General features: G+C 36.7%; 1 protein-coding gene across 2 annotated transcripts in view; it reads left to right on the top strand.

Moving 5' to 3' along the window:
• Positions 1 to 16,435, top strand: part of LOC107149531 (EGF-like and EMI domain-containing protein 1) — a 613,012-nt gene that overhangs the window by 40,215 nt on the left and 556,362 nt on the right. The window lies entirely within an intron of this gene.

Below are 16,435 nucleotides of genomic sequence, written 5' to 3'. Positions count from 1 at the left end.
TACAAAAAGATATTTTGAAAGAGAAGGAAAGAGAAAGAGATCACATTCACATTTATATCACTTTTATCAAAGTGTATTGCTATAATTGTTCTATTTTGTTAAGAGTATTTGCTGTTAATTTCTTGCTGTGCCAAATTTATAAATTAAACTTTAATCATAGGTATACATGTCCAGAAAAAAATAGTATAGCATTTGGTATTACCTGTGGTTTCAGAAAGCTACTGGGGATCTTGGACTTCATCCCACTTGGATGAATGGGGATCACTCTATGCACACATATGTAAATGTAGATAGAAAGAATCAGAGTTGAGCACAGCAGGTGGCAGGTAGTGGTTATTTTGAGGTGGCTGAGCAGAGAGAAGTACAAAGCAGAAAGTTTTCTTTAGTAATTTCTTATATTGTTTAGAAGGATATTCAGGTTTTGTTCAGTTATTTTTCATATTGTTTAAATCTCCAATTCATGTGTTGCTTGGATAATTGCAAATTTGAAGATCAAGAAAAGACTTTTGCTGCTAAAGTAAACATCTGAAAACAAAAACATCCAAGTGGAGAGTGGTAGCAGCTGTCCCTTAACTGGTATTGTGGGACTCCAGCATTTGTACTTTTCCATCAAGCTATGGGGACTTTTTAAAATCTATATTAATGTTAAAAATATCCATGTAAAGGGATGATCATTCTCCTGACCTCCCCTTGGTCCTTATAAAACCATGCTTACACTTAGATGACTTAATAATATGCCAGAATTCCATTTTTAATAATTTTAAACTAATGCACAGATGTTAGTACCTATGATGTACCAGTTCCATTACAAATCCCTAAAGAGGCTGCAGAGATAGATGAGGCATTGTCTTTGCCCAATTTAAAATTTTGTATGTATATATATCTGATTGAACCCAGAGGCACTTTACCACTGAGCTACAGCCCCAGTCCTCAGTTTATAATTTTTTTAAAAAAATTTTGAGACAGACTCTCACTAAGTTGCTGAGGATCTTGCTAAGTTTCTGAGGCTAGCCTTGAACTTGTGATCCTCTCATCTTAGCCTCCCAAGTCTGTGTGCCTGGCTTGGCTCTGCTCTTACAGTGTGAACAACTGACACCCAAGCCCAGCATTACATATGTGACAATAATGGGAGAAAGCAGTGTGCTATAGGGCTTTAGAGAAAGGGAAAGGATTGTAAGAGCAGTTCATTCAGAACCTAGGTAGGTGCCCACGGGTTATGCATGATGGAAGATACTGATGTGACCCTGTCCTTAATGACTGCTATTATTGTAGGAGGGATAACATTAAAACACATGAAAATACTAAAGAGAAAGAAAAGCCAAGAATAGTACATACTTGATGGCTAAGTGATAGAAGGAGGGCCTTAAGTGAAACAGGATATAGAAAAGTAGGTGGTCCCTGTGGGTGAGAATTTTAGAAGGTTTCATAAGGAATAAGATGACAATACCAGTATTTTTTTTTTTTTTAGCTTAGCAATTACTCTATAAAAGAAGAGTGGCCAGGAATCTCATTTGCAAGTAGAAATTGGTCTTTGAATGGAGTCACTTTTCATTCTCTAAACCTTGTTAAACAAATAAATAGAATAACAAGTCTATGTATGCAATTAATATATTAATCTAATACATGCATTTAATTGGCATGTCAATGCACATGTATGTGTATATATATGTTTTGTGTGTACACACAAAATAAGGCATCACAGATGTTTCCCTTCCTGTCTTTCTGACTCCTCCCTTCTTCCCTTTCTTATTTAATTTCTTTCTTTCTTTTTTTTTTCTGCTGGTACAGCTAAGACATTGAATCAGGTACACTTGGTAAAAAGAAACTAAAAGTATTTTGACATTAAAAAATAGAAGAAGGAAGTGTGGTGAAGCCAGCTGTTAGGGAGGTTCCCTGTAAGAGTCATTACACCTCGTATCTAGATTCCTCTAAATACTTTAACACAGAATCCTGTATCTAAAATACCTAACACACTGTTGGAGCACACTAGGCATTTTATAAGCATGCAACTCTTCCTTCTACATGAGCCCTTCATGATGGAGACCAGGAAGGAGAAAAATCCACAGGGCAGGGGACTTCACAAAAAAGGAAAAGACTTTTTCCTCCACGGCACCCTTGCCAGTATTTGCTATTTTTCCTTTTCTTGATAATAGCAATTCTGACTTGGATGAGATGGAATCTCAGTGTAATTTTGATTTGCATTTCCCTGATGGCTAAAGATGGTGAACATTTTTTTTCACATAATTATTAGCCATTTGTACTTCTTTTGAGAAGTGTCTGTTCAGCTCATTTTCCCAATTATTGATTGGATTTGGATTCCTTGTTCTTTTGTTAATTTTTTTTTTTTGAGTTCTTTATATATAGCTGGCAGAGATTTTTCTCCCATTTTTTAGGTCGTCTTTTCACTCTGTTGATTGTTTCCTCTGCTGTGCAGAAGTTCTTTAATTTGATGTAATTCCATTTGCCAGTTCTTGCTATTTCCTGAGCTATTCAGGAAATCATTGCCTGTTCCAGCATCTTGAAATGCTTTTCCAGTGTTTTCCTCTAGTAGTTTTAAATTTTCAGGTCCTACTTTAAGATCTCTGATCCATTTAGAGTTAACTTTTGTTCAAGACAGGAGATGAGGATCTAGTTTTAGTCTTCTACTCATGGATATTCAGTTTTCCCAGCACCATTTGTTGGAGAGATTTTCCTTTGTTTGAAGAGATTCTTTGTTCAGAATCATGACTGTAGAAGTGTGGGTTTATGCTGGATCCTGTCTTCTGTTCCATTGGTCTATGTTTCTATTCTAGTGCTAATACTATGCTGCTTTTGTTATGGTTGTTCTGTAGTATATTTTTTGGGGTGGAGTGGGTACCAGGAGAATTTGACCACTGAGCCACTTTGCCAGAACTCAGGAGCACTTGACCACTGAGCCACATTGCCAGCCCTATTTTGTATTTTTATTTAGAGACAGGGTCTCACTGAGTTGCCTAGCACTTTGCCATTGTTTTGAACTCGTGAGTCTCCTGTCTCAGCCTCCCTAGGTGCTGGGATTACTGGTGTGTGCCACCATGCCTGGCTCTGTAGCATATTTTAAACTCAGGTGTTGTGTTGATTCCAGCATTGTTCTTTTTGCTCAGGATTATTTGGCTATTTGGGGTCTTTGTTGTTTTATGTGAACTGTTGTGCACTGTTGGAATGTAAACTAGTACAACCACTATGGAAATCAGTATGCAGGATCCTAAAAAAACTAAAAATAGACTACCATATGATTCAGCTATATCCCTCCTGGGTATATACCTGAAGGAATTGAAGTTAGCATTCAATAGAGATACCTGCATATCCGTATTTACCGCAGCACTGTCCATGATAGCCAAGTCATGGAATCAATCTATATGCTTATCAGTGGATGAACAGGTAAAGAAAATGTGGTATATATACACAATGGAATATTATTCAATCATAAAGAAGAATAGAGTTATGTTATTCATAGGAAAATGGATGGAATTGGAAAATACTTTTAGAAAAGCAAGTATCACATGTTTTTTCTCATCAATAGCATCTAGAAATTAAAAAAATGATGACAGGAAAATAGAAGGAGGTCTATGAGGGAAGAAGAAGGTCACAAAGAAAAGGCTTGAGGGGACATGAGGGAGTAATGCAGAGGACAGATACGATCAAAGTATATTATATGCGTGTATGAGAATGTTGAAACCCATTTTTTGTACAATTAATATTTATAATAATAAGAAATTGAAAAGACAGAAGGTTGCACATTGTAAGAAATATTATTTTCAGTAGCCTATTTCTGCCAACATGTCAATAATACAGCGATTGGGTCAGTTATTATTAGCTCTCAACTCATCGAAGGAAAGATGACAGTGAAAGTCATTAAAAGTCAGTATATGTTTGTTGACAGAATTGTAAATTAGTAGAACAACTATAGAAATCAGTGTGGAGGTTCCTCAAGACTAGGCATGGAACCACCATATAACCCAGATATACCACTCCTTAGTATTTATCTTAAAGAACTAAAGTCATACTATAGTGATACATGCATACTTACATTTATAGAGCAAAACTCACAATAGTCAAACTATGGAACCAGCATAGGTGTCCCTCAACATATGAATGAATAAAGAAAATGTGGATATATATAACATAATGGATTTTTATTCAGTCATAAAGAAAAACAAAATTATGTTGTTTGCATGAAAATAGATGGAACTTGAGAGCATTACGTTAAGCAAAATAAATCAAACTCAGAAGGACAAAGGTTAAATTTACTCTCAGATGTGGAGAGTAGAGAGGAAAAGGAACAGAAAAGTGTGCCCAGGGGAATCTCATGAAAATTGAAGGGAGATCAGTAGAATAGAGGAAAAGGGACCAGGGCATGAAAGGAGGGAAGGTAGGGGGCAAGTGCTGGGGAGTGATAATGATCAAATTAAATTGTTACATTGTTTGCATGTATGACTATATACCACAAATCCCATCATTATTTACCAGTAAAAATGTGGAGGAAAAGCAAATAAATAAATATATAACTAAATGGAAAAAATCAGTTTAAATGTATAAAAAATACATATGCATTTATGGCAAACCACATATGCTGTTAAGTATCTAAGACAGTTATTTATTAAAAGATATTCTATAGGGCTTAGGATGTAGCTCAATGGTAGAACTCTTGCATAACATTCATGAGGCCCTGGGTTTGATCCTCAAAACAAATTATATAATATAAACTTCTTTCCACTTCTTTTTAATCATTTTAAAGCAGATAAAAAGTCATCATGACCAGTCTGACTCTTACTTACTTAATTGAAGATCAAAATCAAGTCAGTCTCTCTGTGCATTTTTTTTAAATGATAATTTTCTCAATTAAATAAGGATGTACTCTCACCATAGAAAATCTGTAAAATAAATAAAGGAAGTTTAAAAACAAACAATAAAAGACTTGTAGTTCTAATAGGCTGAAAAAAAAAGCTTGTTAGCATTTGGTTCCAAATTCTTCTTGTCTTGTTTGTGCTTATTCATAACGTAGGTATTACATGTTTGCTTGGGATCATACTGTTTGGATTTAGTTATGTATTTTCTAGTGTGACAGTGAACTCTCACTATTAACTCTCAGCACATTCCTAAAGTGGCCTCAGAGAAAAGGTGCCGCAGTCCGGCTGCAGCAAAATAACCAGGGGGTGACGAACAACTTGTGTACATTGATACAGCAGGAGTAGGAGCCGTTTATTGCAGGACAGGAGCAGTATTTATACATTCCACACAGCTTATCTAATTAGCATAAACTAGATACATCAGTCAACCAATAAGGAATCTCCACACTTAATGGTTCACTGGTGTTACTTCACAAACTATTCCCTCTGGCATTTTGCCAGGTGCCATCCAGACTTGTTTACAGACCCTAACATTTCTCTGGCAAAATGCCAGGCGCCATCCTGACTTGTTTACAGACTCTAACAAAAAGGCATCTATGAGTCTGGTTGAACACTCCATGCTAAGGGCCCTTTCCTCCCGCATTGCCCCCAAGTATGGAAGCTAGAGGCTGGCTAGGGGGAGCTACACTGTGCCTAGGAGGGGGACAGTTGGGAGCAGGTGCTCAGTCTGAAAGAGGTCACCACAGCTGGTTGGTACAAAGGTTCTTGAATGGCTGAGTGGATGGGGTCAAAAATAGGAAGCAATTTGAGCAAACTGGTATGTGTCCTGAGATTTGTGCGCAAATAGAACAATGGGTTAGGACCTGATATGACCCAAAGGTGATGGACCACCAACAGGCAAGAGGAGAGGAGAAATGCCAAGAATATGTGTAGATGGAGGACTTTGACTTTCAATAATCTTTCTTTCTTACTGAAACTCTCTGGATATTAAGGTGCCTGCATGTATCTATGTCTGACCCAGAGCAATCTGTATTTGAAGGGTTAGAACAATATGTTTGGAAAGGGAGACGCAAGATGTTTATCCTTGAACTGTTTTGGTCTGCTTATATGTAATTATCTGCAGTGTTTCTGGAGGCTGTGATAGAAATTGTAGGGAGGAGGATTAAAGGCTCCTTTTTGCAATCATCCCTTGGTACCCTTACTGACTATTTATTTGGAATTCAAGAACCTTCCTGAGTTCAGGGGAACCTTGGAACATTATTTGAGGGAAGACCTTATTATCTAAACTAACCAAGGATGCCATGCAATGTCCCTAGACTCATGAGGTCCTGGAAACCCATGTCCTTTTATGTTGGATGATTGACTAAAAATACTCCTTTATTCAATATATATTTATTAAGCATCAACCAGAGTGTGCTTTATACTGTGAAGAATACTGTGGATTAAAGACCTAAAGAAATAGTAATCTTCACAAAGAATATATAGACATGTAGCTTTATAGAGATGAATATAAGTCTTAGAAGTGGTAGGTTCATGTTGTTTGTCCAGTCATGGGGGTTGAAATGAGTAGTTCCTAGTGAACGATTGTTGGATAATCACATATTATGTTTGCCCACGTAATATAACTTTTAATCAAAAGCTGAATTTTTTAAATAACTTGTATCATGCAGAACATCTCATGCTATCAATTGTGTGTTAAAATCTGAGCAACATTATTTTTATCCATTCCTCTACTGAAGGGTATCTACGTTGGTTCCACAGTTCAGCTATTGTGAATTATGCTGCTATAAACATTGACGTGGCAGTGTCCCTGTAGTATGCTATTTTTAAGTCCTTTGGGTATATACTGAGGAGAAGCATAGCTGGGTCAAAAGGTGGTTCCATTTCCAGTTTTCCAAGGAATCTCCACACAGCTTTCTATATTGGCTGTACCCATTTGCAGTCCCACCTGCAATGTATGATGGATAATGTTGGACTTCATTATCCAAAGTACATATGTGAAGACATGAATTGGTGTGAACATACTTTATATACAGAGATATGAAAAATTGTTCTCTATATGCTTAATAAGAATTGTAATGCATTGCGCTGTCATGTATTTAAAAAATAAAATCAATAAAAAAAGAAAAAAAAATCTGAGCAACTTAGGAAGCCCTAAGCAACTCAACAAGACCCTGTCTCTAAATAAAATATAAAAAAAGGGCTGGGGCTGGGGTTCAGTGGTTGAGCACACCTGGGTTCAATCCCCTGTATAAACTCAAAAGTAGAGACTAAAATAACCAGAGGTTGAGTAAGTAGGGAAGATATTGGGATATTGGTCCAAGGAAACAAAATTTCAGTTAGACAGGAAGAATTTGTTCAAGAGATTATTGTACACCACAGTGACTATAGTTAATAACAGTGGAGAGCATTCTTGAAAATTATCAAGATGATAGATTTTTAACTCTTCACATCACATGACTATTTTCCCCTCCATTGTTACAATGGGCTTTTGTTGGAATAGTCCTTTTGATATCCTGTTTTTTTTTTTTCTTAATTCAACATTCAATTTAATTTATAATCCAATAAACCAGGAAGTCAACTTAGAAGTTTCCAGTTTTATTATTCCTCTAAATGGTCTTAAGATCAGGTTTCAGGATTGTAGCACCAGCTCTTGAGGCTCGGAAATGGGAGGAACTCACTGAGCAACGGTTTTCTGACTTCAATAGAAGGAGGGCATTGGAATATTTGATAATATTTAATATTTGGTATTGGAATATTTGATAAGCCTCCCAGATGATCAGGTGCTTATCACAATTCAAGTATCATTCTTGATTTGGAGCTATGACTGAAGACTGTCTCTGGACACACCTCAGTTGGAATAAATACACATCTCATGATGGAAAACTGTACAACAGTGAGTCTGCCACTAGAGACAAAAGTGGATCTGAATTTTGGCCTTTTTAAAGTGAAAAAAGTTGAAATTTATGGAAATCATCTAGTTCTCTTCCCCTTTTCTGGTTCTCTTTTCCCCCTTCTCTCCTTTCTACTTAATGTCTCCTCTTTTTCTCCCCTGTCATCATCCCTCCCCCTGCTCTCTCCACACTTTGTGATAGTAGAGGCAAGATGGTGGTGTGGTCAGGGTTGACTTAAGACTGCTTGGAGAGATGTGGGAGCTTCTGACCCAGTTGGTAGATCTCTAGGGTATAGTTTTCAAACTATAACATACATTAGAATCACCCAGAAGTGTCTAAAACCCAGATTGCTAGACGACTCCTCCAGAATTTCTGATTTGGTCCATCCAGGTGGAACCAAGCATTGGCATGTTTAAAAAGTTCTGAGATGGTGCTGATGCTGCCAGTCCAGGGATGACACTTTGCGAACCATAGATTTTAGGAGATTCCCTGTGTAAGAACTGGTTATTACTGTCTTAAAAAGTAAATTTGAAAAAAAAATATGTTGAGGAATGGATTCTCATTCTGAATACCCATGTTTCTGTGGAAGATTAAAAATCTTCTTTTTAAGTGTTTTCAGAGGAGACAACAGATTTCCCGATAACTTATTCAAGTATTTTTTCAGTGGAAAAAACACATCTATTATAAAGCCTTTTCCTGAAACTTACCTTATCTTTATCTCAGACACTTTGGCCTTGGAAAGGTGATATTATATGGTAATTGAAGACAATTATCAGTCTTCTCTATTTGCTCCCACCCTTCTCTCCAGTACAAGCAATGTATTATTTTAGTACCTTCCTACAGTCCTTAATTTAATTTTGGTGAAAAAAAATGATGTTGAAGAGTAAGGGCAATTATCTTTGATGAAAGAAGGCTAAATTCTTTTAACCTGCACAAGAAAGATTTAACAGAAGACATTCACCTTCCTGGAAGGAAGATTCTTTGACCCAAACATGACAGGCAGAAGTGACTTTAATATAGCATGACTCTTTAAAGTATAAAGCTTTATATCAGAGATTCCCATATTGCCAATTGTGTCTTCCAGTTAATAATTAATGGATGTTATTATACTGTGTATGTAGAATAGATGTACAACCTTTCCTCAGATATCAGGGATAAATCTCAGGATTTAAATTTTTTTCATATTAAAAATCATTTTAATTGATAAATAAAATTTGCATGTTTACTAGGTACAACATGTCCTTTGGAAATACATACACATTGTGGAATGACTGAACAGCTAATTAACATATGCATTATCTTACATCCTTTTGATATTTTTTGTGATGTGAAGAGTTAAAAATCTATCATCTTGATAATTTTCAAGAATGCTCTCCACTGTTATTAACTATAGTCACTGTGGTGTACAATAATCTCTTGAACAAAATCTTCCTGTCTAACTGAAATTTTGTTTCCTTGGACCAATATCCCAATATCTTCCCTACTTACTCAACCTCTGGTTATTTTAGTCTCTACTTTTGAGTTTATACAGGGGATTGAACCCAGGTGTGCTCAACCACTGAACCCCAGCCCCAGCCCTTTTTTTATATTTTATTTAGAGACAGGGTCTTGTTGAGTTGCTTAGGGCTTCCTAAGTTGCTGAGGCCGGCTTTGAACTTATGAGCCTCCTGCTTTAGTCTCCCAAGTCACTGGGATTATAGGCGTGTACCATCATGACTGGCTCTGAGTTCAACTTTTTAAATTCCATTTGTAAGTGAGATCATACAACACTTGTCATTCTGTGCTTGGCTTATTTCAATCAACATAATGTCCTCCAGTCTCATCAATTGTTGCAAATGACAAGATTTTCTCTCTCTTTTCTTTTTAAGGTTGGAGAGTGTTCTGTTTTGTGTGTTTATGTGTGTGTCTCACATTTTCTTTATTCATTAGTCCACTGATGGGACACTCAGGTTGATTTTCTGTCTTAGCTATTGTGAATAATGCTGTAAAGAACACAGAAGGGCAGAGGTCTTTAGCATAGTGATTTCATTTCATTTGGATATATACTCAGAAGTGGGATTACTGGATGATATAGTAGTTTTGTTTTTTTTAATTTTTTTTTTTTTGAGGAATGCCCACACTTTTCTCCATAGTGGCTGTACTAATTTACATTCCAAGCAATAGTGCACAAGGGCTCCCTTTTCTCCACATCCTCTTTAACACTTATCTTTCATCATTCTGATAATAGTCATTCTAATAGAAGTGAGATGATATCTCATTATGGTTGTAATTTGTATTTCTCTGATGATTCGTGGTATTGAGGATTTTTTCATGTACTTGTTGGCCATTTGAGTGTATTTTTTTGGAAAACTGTCTATATTCAGATCGTTTGCTCATTTTTTAATTGGGTTGTGTTCTTACTGTCAAGTTGTTTGAGGTCCTTATATTGGATATTAACCTCTTATCAGATATATAGATCACAATTTTTATCTCTCACCCTGTAGATTGTCTTGTCACTTTGTTGATTGTTTCCTTGGTTGTGTAGAAGATTTTTAGTTTGATATAAATTTATTTTCCTATTTTTGCTTTTGTTGCCTGTGCTTTTGGCTTCGTGTCCAAAAATGCATTTCCCAGGCCTGTTATGTGTGGAGCTTTACTCTTATGTTTTCTTTACTCTGTGTTTTCTAAATCCTATATTTAGTTCTTTAATCTGTTTGGAGCTGATTTTTATATGTGATGTGAGTCAGGGTCTAGCTTTATTCTTCTGCATGTAGATATCCAGTTGTCCCAGCATCATTTATTAAAAGAGATGGTCTTTCACCATAGTGTGCGCTTAGTGTCTTTGTAGAAAATTGACTCTAAATACTTGGATTTATTTCTGGGCTCTTTATTCTGTTCCAGTGGTCTGTGTGTCTCTTTTTAAGCCAGTGTCATGCTGTTTTATTTGTTATAGCTTTGCAGCATATGGTGCAATCAGGTATGATGATGCCTCAAGCTCTGTTCTTTTCCTTGCAGATTGCCTTACCTATCTGGAGTTGTTTGCGGTTCCATGTGAATTTTAGAATTTTTTTCCCTGTTCCTGTGAAAAATGTCATTGGAATTTTGGTAGGGATTGCATTAAATCTATACACTGCCTTCAGTACTATGAGCATTTGAAGAATACTGTTTCTTCTAAATCAATGATTATGGATTACCTTTTTATTTCTTCCTCATTTTTTCTCATCAGTGTTTTATAGTTTTCAGTATATGGGTCTTTTGCCTCCTGATTAAAGTCAGTCTCAGTTGGCTTTAATCAGTTGTCTCCTCTGCTCTTCAGTATGTGTGGTCAGGTTAAAAGTCATTTTATGGAACATGAGGCTTATAATAATATGAGGCCATCCGTTCAAAGAATAAAATTATATCCTGTATTTCAAAGTTTACAGAAACATGTGCTAATATGAAAACATTTTTTAACTTCTTTCAGGGCTGTAACAAGTGTTATTTCATTAACTTCAAAGACAATTCATTTCTGATTATATTATGGGCCCCTGACACAATTGTTGATACCTTGTAGATGCTCAGGGGAATCTTGTAGAGTGAATTCATGAATTCTTCATCACAGTATCTTCAAAGCAGTGTGCTTTCCATTATTTTTGAATTACTTGATGTCACTATGTATGACTTGAGGTTGAACATACATTAGCACTATGAACCTTTTTTAGATAAAGAAAGCACACAATCTAAATCAATCAGTTTTTTTCTCTGTAGAATCAATAATATATTCATAAGGGGCTTTCTTTCATAGGCTCAGGAGATGAGCAGTGAAGACAAAATGGTGCAGAATAGTTCAGGCCAAAGAGATGCCAGCTGGACACATCTGGCAAAGGAGATGCAGGGTTGGCTGCTTGGAATTCTGTAGCTATTGTTGTTCTATCTTCTAATTTTTTCAAGGAGACATTCTGGGAGTTTTTACATGGTGGAGAATTTCTATTAATGAAGTTCTTGAGTCAAAAAGATGTTGGTGAAGCTTTAGAAGGTCAGGTTAGGGAGGACCAACAAGAAGAGACACAGTGGCCTCTGATCCTGGAGCTCAGCCTGGGTGGTCAGGATTAGTTGTCTCCTCTGCTATTCAGTATGTGTGGTCAGGTTAAAAGTCATAAGTAAGATGGCAATAAAAAATAAGAGAAATCTAAGTAGTTGCAGTTTTCTCTTGATTAAGATCAATATAGTAGCTTCTTCGGTCTTCCCAGAGATTCTGAAAGGAAATATAATAAAATTGAATGATTGTGGAGGTAGGCAAAACATTTAAAAGTTTTATTTTTCAATGATTTGATTTGAAATTGCAAGGTGATCATTTAAAAGAAAAAGAGGCACATTATTAGCCCATTATATCCCAGATCAATATAGACCACCCAATTCCTTTTAAATAGTTTATGCATCAACGCTAATAGATTGCCCAGGGAAAACAAAGTATCATTTATAATTGTTATTTGAATATTTTATGTAAAAGCTAATCTTCTGAAGACTTAGAGAAATCATTGTAGATTAAAATAAGAAATAAAGATTTGCATTTATAAGATATTAATGATGGTTCTGAAATTGAAGAACCATTTAGTGCTGGGAGAAATAAATACAAATTGTAACATCTATCTGATGGAGTTTTGTTTAGATTGCTTCTGGTGATAAACCATCTATAATAATATAAATCAAGGGCTGGTGTTTGCCATAAATTTGCAATATTTAGCATAATTTTCGTTTGCACTTCATACTAAAGTGACACCAAGAAATATGAGATTAATAGTTAGTTATTAAGTGAAAATGACTTTCATGTCTGTAGTCATTTTTAGAAACGGTTACGTGTAATTCATTTAGGGAGCAGAGAAAATTAATTTGCAGCTGTGGAGGGATCTAGCACATTAAAACAAAGAGGGAAGTGGCGTTTGGTAATAAACTTTCAAAACATGAGGGTGAATTCATTTTTTACCCCTCATTTTGATTTCTCTATACCTTAAGATGCCCCTCAGGTCATTGTGCTTTTGTTGATACCAGAATATTATACCAATAGCTTAGGGAGCAGGAAAGTTGGTACCTGTGCTTCAAATTCTATCCTAACACTGGCCAGTACAAGTTTATGCCCACCTAAGGGGACAGAGGGTCGGACAGCAGCAGTGGCCAGTATTAATTTTAATTAGTGTTTTCATTAGGAAGTGTCATATTGAGTTGTGATTCTTTAAAAAAATGACACACTATCTGCTTTTACTTATTTTACTGTACTACAGATCAGTAGTGCTTGAAGTTAAGATACTATAGATAATATTTCTTTGAGAAATTTAGCTTCTGAATTTCTTTATGAGCTAAAAAGACATAAAACTAATATTTCCTAAGCACATTTCACGTGTCAGGTTCTATTCTGAATGCTTTCTATGTCTTAACTGATTCATATTGTCTTCATTACTGGTGTCTTGCTCAGGCAAAGTCACACGTTCCCTTATTCAGGGTGAATACCTCATTAAATAACTTTCCAGGCAGCCATTGGACTAGGCTGGAAGCACCTATATTTTAGAGGAGTAGAATGATCCTATTTATGAACTTAAAAAGGTAACTTAGGACTTCAGGTGAAAATGGTATCATAAATTCATATTTTGAGGCTTCACTTATTAAAATCTATCAAAGCTATATAAAATATTTTTAACATAATAGTGGTAAAAACAGTATTATGTGAAAACCTGAAATTAAATCTCTAGAGGAATTTGAAAAGGTATGGAAATGCTAAGCAGCAGTGTAGTAGGCTCCTTAAGCTCTGGGTCTGGAAAACAGGCAGAGGTAGCTCCGATTTTAGTGGCCAGGTGCCAGAGAACAATAGTATCTCAAAGCCAAACTCACAACATGAAATGAGGAACTGTCTTTTCCTGTTGTCTCTCCTCCCTGCCACTGCTGTTTGGGACAGTGATTTTCCTGAAGCTGACAGCTCGTTCTGGATTGGGACACCCAGGGTGACAGTTGGAGGGAACTATACCAATCTGCCAGGGCTGCTGGTTTGGAAGAAGTTTCAGTGTGCTGGAATGTGACACAGGACTGTATTTATTTTTATTATTGTTTTTCTAATTATTAAATTACATTGCTTGGTTCCTTTTTCCCATTTTTACAACATATCACTAGCTAATTTCAAAGCTGGATAGTCCCTTTGAGTTATTAGCTTATTCTAACTTAGTTTAAGATTCAATTTAAAATTCAAATTTCAGAACCTGGCTTCTCCTTTCTGACATCATAAGCTAGAAGTGTAGCCCTTGTAGCCTGAAGGAATTATCAAGGGCTAGGGCAAGAGTTGCTTGTGGTCTGGGTCTGAGGCATCTCCTTTTTCTCCCATTGTTTTTCTAATGACCCTAGATCCTCCTGGGTTAGGAGGGGCAGGGAGAACAGGTTAAGGATGTAGACTTTCTGCTAATGGTGGAGATGGTGCCTGACGTTACTTGGCTGTGGTCTGAGGTTGGTGCCCTCCATTTTAGGTGGTATATATACCCAGTGTTCTTGGAAGAAGTGTGTACAAACAACCCAGTCTACCTCTAAGGGTCATTGCAGAGTGGGCAGCCCGGTGCTTCTTTGGCTGCCAGCAGTGGTCCACATTCTCAGCTCTTCTTTGGTTGATTGTGTGATCCCTTGATGCAGCAGCCCTGTGAAGTCTGACTGCTTCTTCTCCTAATCTCTATGTCTAGTACATGAATCCAAAGGAACCCTCCTAAGGCTGGGGGAACTGAGATGGGGTGAGAGCTTACTACAGCTCTGTAAATCCTATTTCATTAGCTCTTTTATCAACAAGGTCTCCTAACTTTAATTAACAAATCTGTAAACCCAAAATTGTCACTCATTTACCTGGACTCCAAACACCAGGGAACCCTTGCAGAAGAATTGCAAGAATGGGCCTATTACTTTGCACTTTTTCAGTTTAGAGCTGAAGGCTCTAAACAAAGATCAGCAAAGATCAGCCAGGGCAAAGAGGCTGGGTTCTCTTCTGGCTCAAGGTCAACAACTTTATTCCTTTCCCCCCATTTCTCAGTCTTTTACTGTAAGGGGAAAAGAGAAAAGGGGGAGTAGATGTTGATAAGTAACAGTGAGTCTAGTTTTCCAGTCTTTAAGAACTTCACACAGTGAGGTGTCTTACAAGTTTTCAGTGTCATTCTCTGGAATGTGGGGACATTTAGTGCCTTTTGCTTTTAGCTCTTGTCCCTGGTCACAATTCTAAGACAGTAAGAAAATGTCTCCTAAAAATCCTTTTGCCCTTGATAGGTGAGGAGAGAGAAAATAACTTTTCAATCAAGACAAGCCTGCAAACTAGTAAACTAGTCTAAAAGGAATAAAGAAACTAATTCCAAGGAAGGCAGCTGTCAAAATCACCAGACTACCAATTCCTGCAGAAATAAAAATAACTCAAAATTATGAAAAATGTCAAATTATTAAGTGTTAAATCCTGTAAGGAATAAAGCCAAGCATACCTATATTAAATATGAGATGTGTACGTTATAAGAAAGATAGCTGAGCTTGGGACTTGGCAAGATAGTTTGGTGATTTAATCAATTACTAACTGTTAAAGTCTCCCTTTCAATGTGGGTATAGTGGCACACACCTATGATCTCAGTGACTTTGGGAAGCTTAGGCAAGGGGATTGCAAGTTCAAGAACCAGCTTTAGCAACTTAGTGAAGCCCTAAGCAACTTAGTGAGACCCTGTCTCAAAATAAAAATAATAAAAGGTTGGGGGATGTAGCTCAGTGGTTAAGTGCCACTGATACTGGGTTCAATCCCCAGTATAAAATAAATAAATAAATAAACAAACAAACAAATAAATAAAGATCTCCGTTTTAGTGTGTAATTTGGTAGTTAAAAGTCGCTATATTTTTTTCTTGTTTGAAGGAATGTACAATGACTACTGTGTTTCAGCAAACCTATCAGACACTACCTGGCTGTGCCGTTATTCAATTCTGACATTTATCTGGCATTAGCACAGACCCCTTGGGTTAAGGACATGACCCTCCACACAACTGCCTTCACTGAAAGTGACAAGTCTCAGGAGGTCCCCAGACTGCCCTTGCTTCTTATCAGCTACAAATATAGTGTTTTGCATGACCTCCTCAGGTTCAATATGGTAGTTTGCTATAAGGACTCATAGCACTCAGGCATTGTAGTTGTTATTATATGCCAAGCTTCAGTGTCCAGGGTTTCTACTGGGGTTTCATTACACAGGTAGTCAGATGGGTTGCATTGTTGGTCAGTGATTTAACCCAAGTTCTAGACCCTCTTCTGGCCCCTTCCCAGAGGCCAGGCAGCTAAAGGTTTTTACCCTCTGATCTTGTGGTTGGATTTTCTGGTGACCAGCCCTCATCCTGAAGCTACCTAGTTTCCCATAAGTCACTTCATTAGCATTAGAAAGATACTCCTATCACAAGGCATTTTCAAGAGTTTTAGAAGCCCCTTATCAGGAATTTAGGATGAAGATCAGATAAATTCTTCCTTATATCACAAGGAATAATGTTCAATTCTATCACAGAGAAGGCATATAATATGTATAAAATGTAAAAGAAGCCACTAAAATATTAGAATTATAATATAGAACTATGTCAAAGAAATTGTGCAAAACAGAACATAGGAAACATTTTTCATCCCAAAGGCATAAGAGAGAGGGAAAGAGTTAATGCACACTGCTGGTAAATAGGAGCCACAGA

Source organism: Marmota marmota, unplaced genomic scaffold (assembly GCF_001458135.2).
Source record: "Marmota marmota marmota unplaced genomic scaffold, marMar, whole genome shotgun sequence".
Taxonomy (NCBI): domain Eukaryota; kingdom Metazoa; phylum Chordata; class Mammalia; order Rodentia; family Sciuridae; genus Marmota; species Marmota marmota.
The sequence above is the reverse complement of the archived record's forward strand: the minus strand, read 5'-3'. Positions and strand labels throughout refer to the sequence as shown.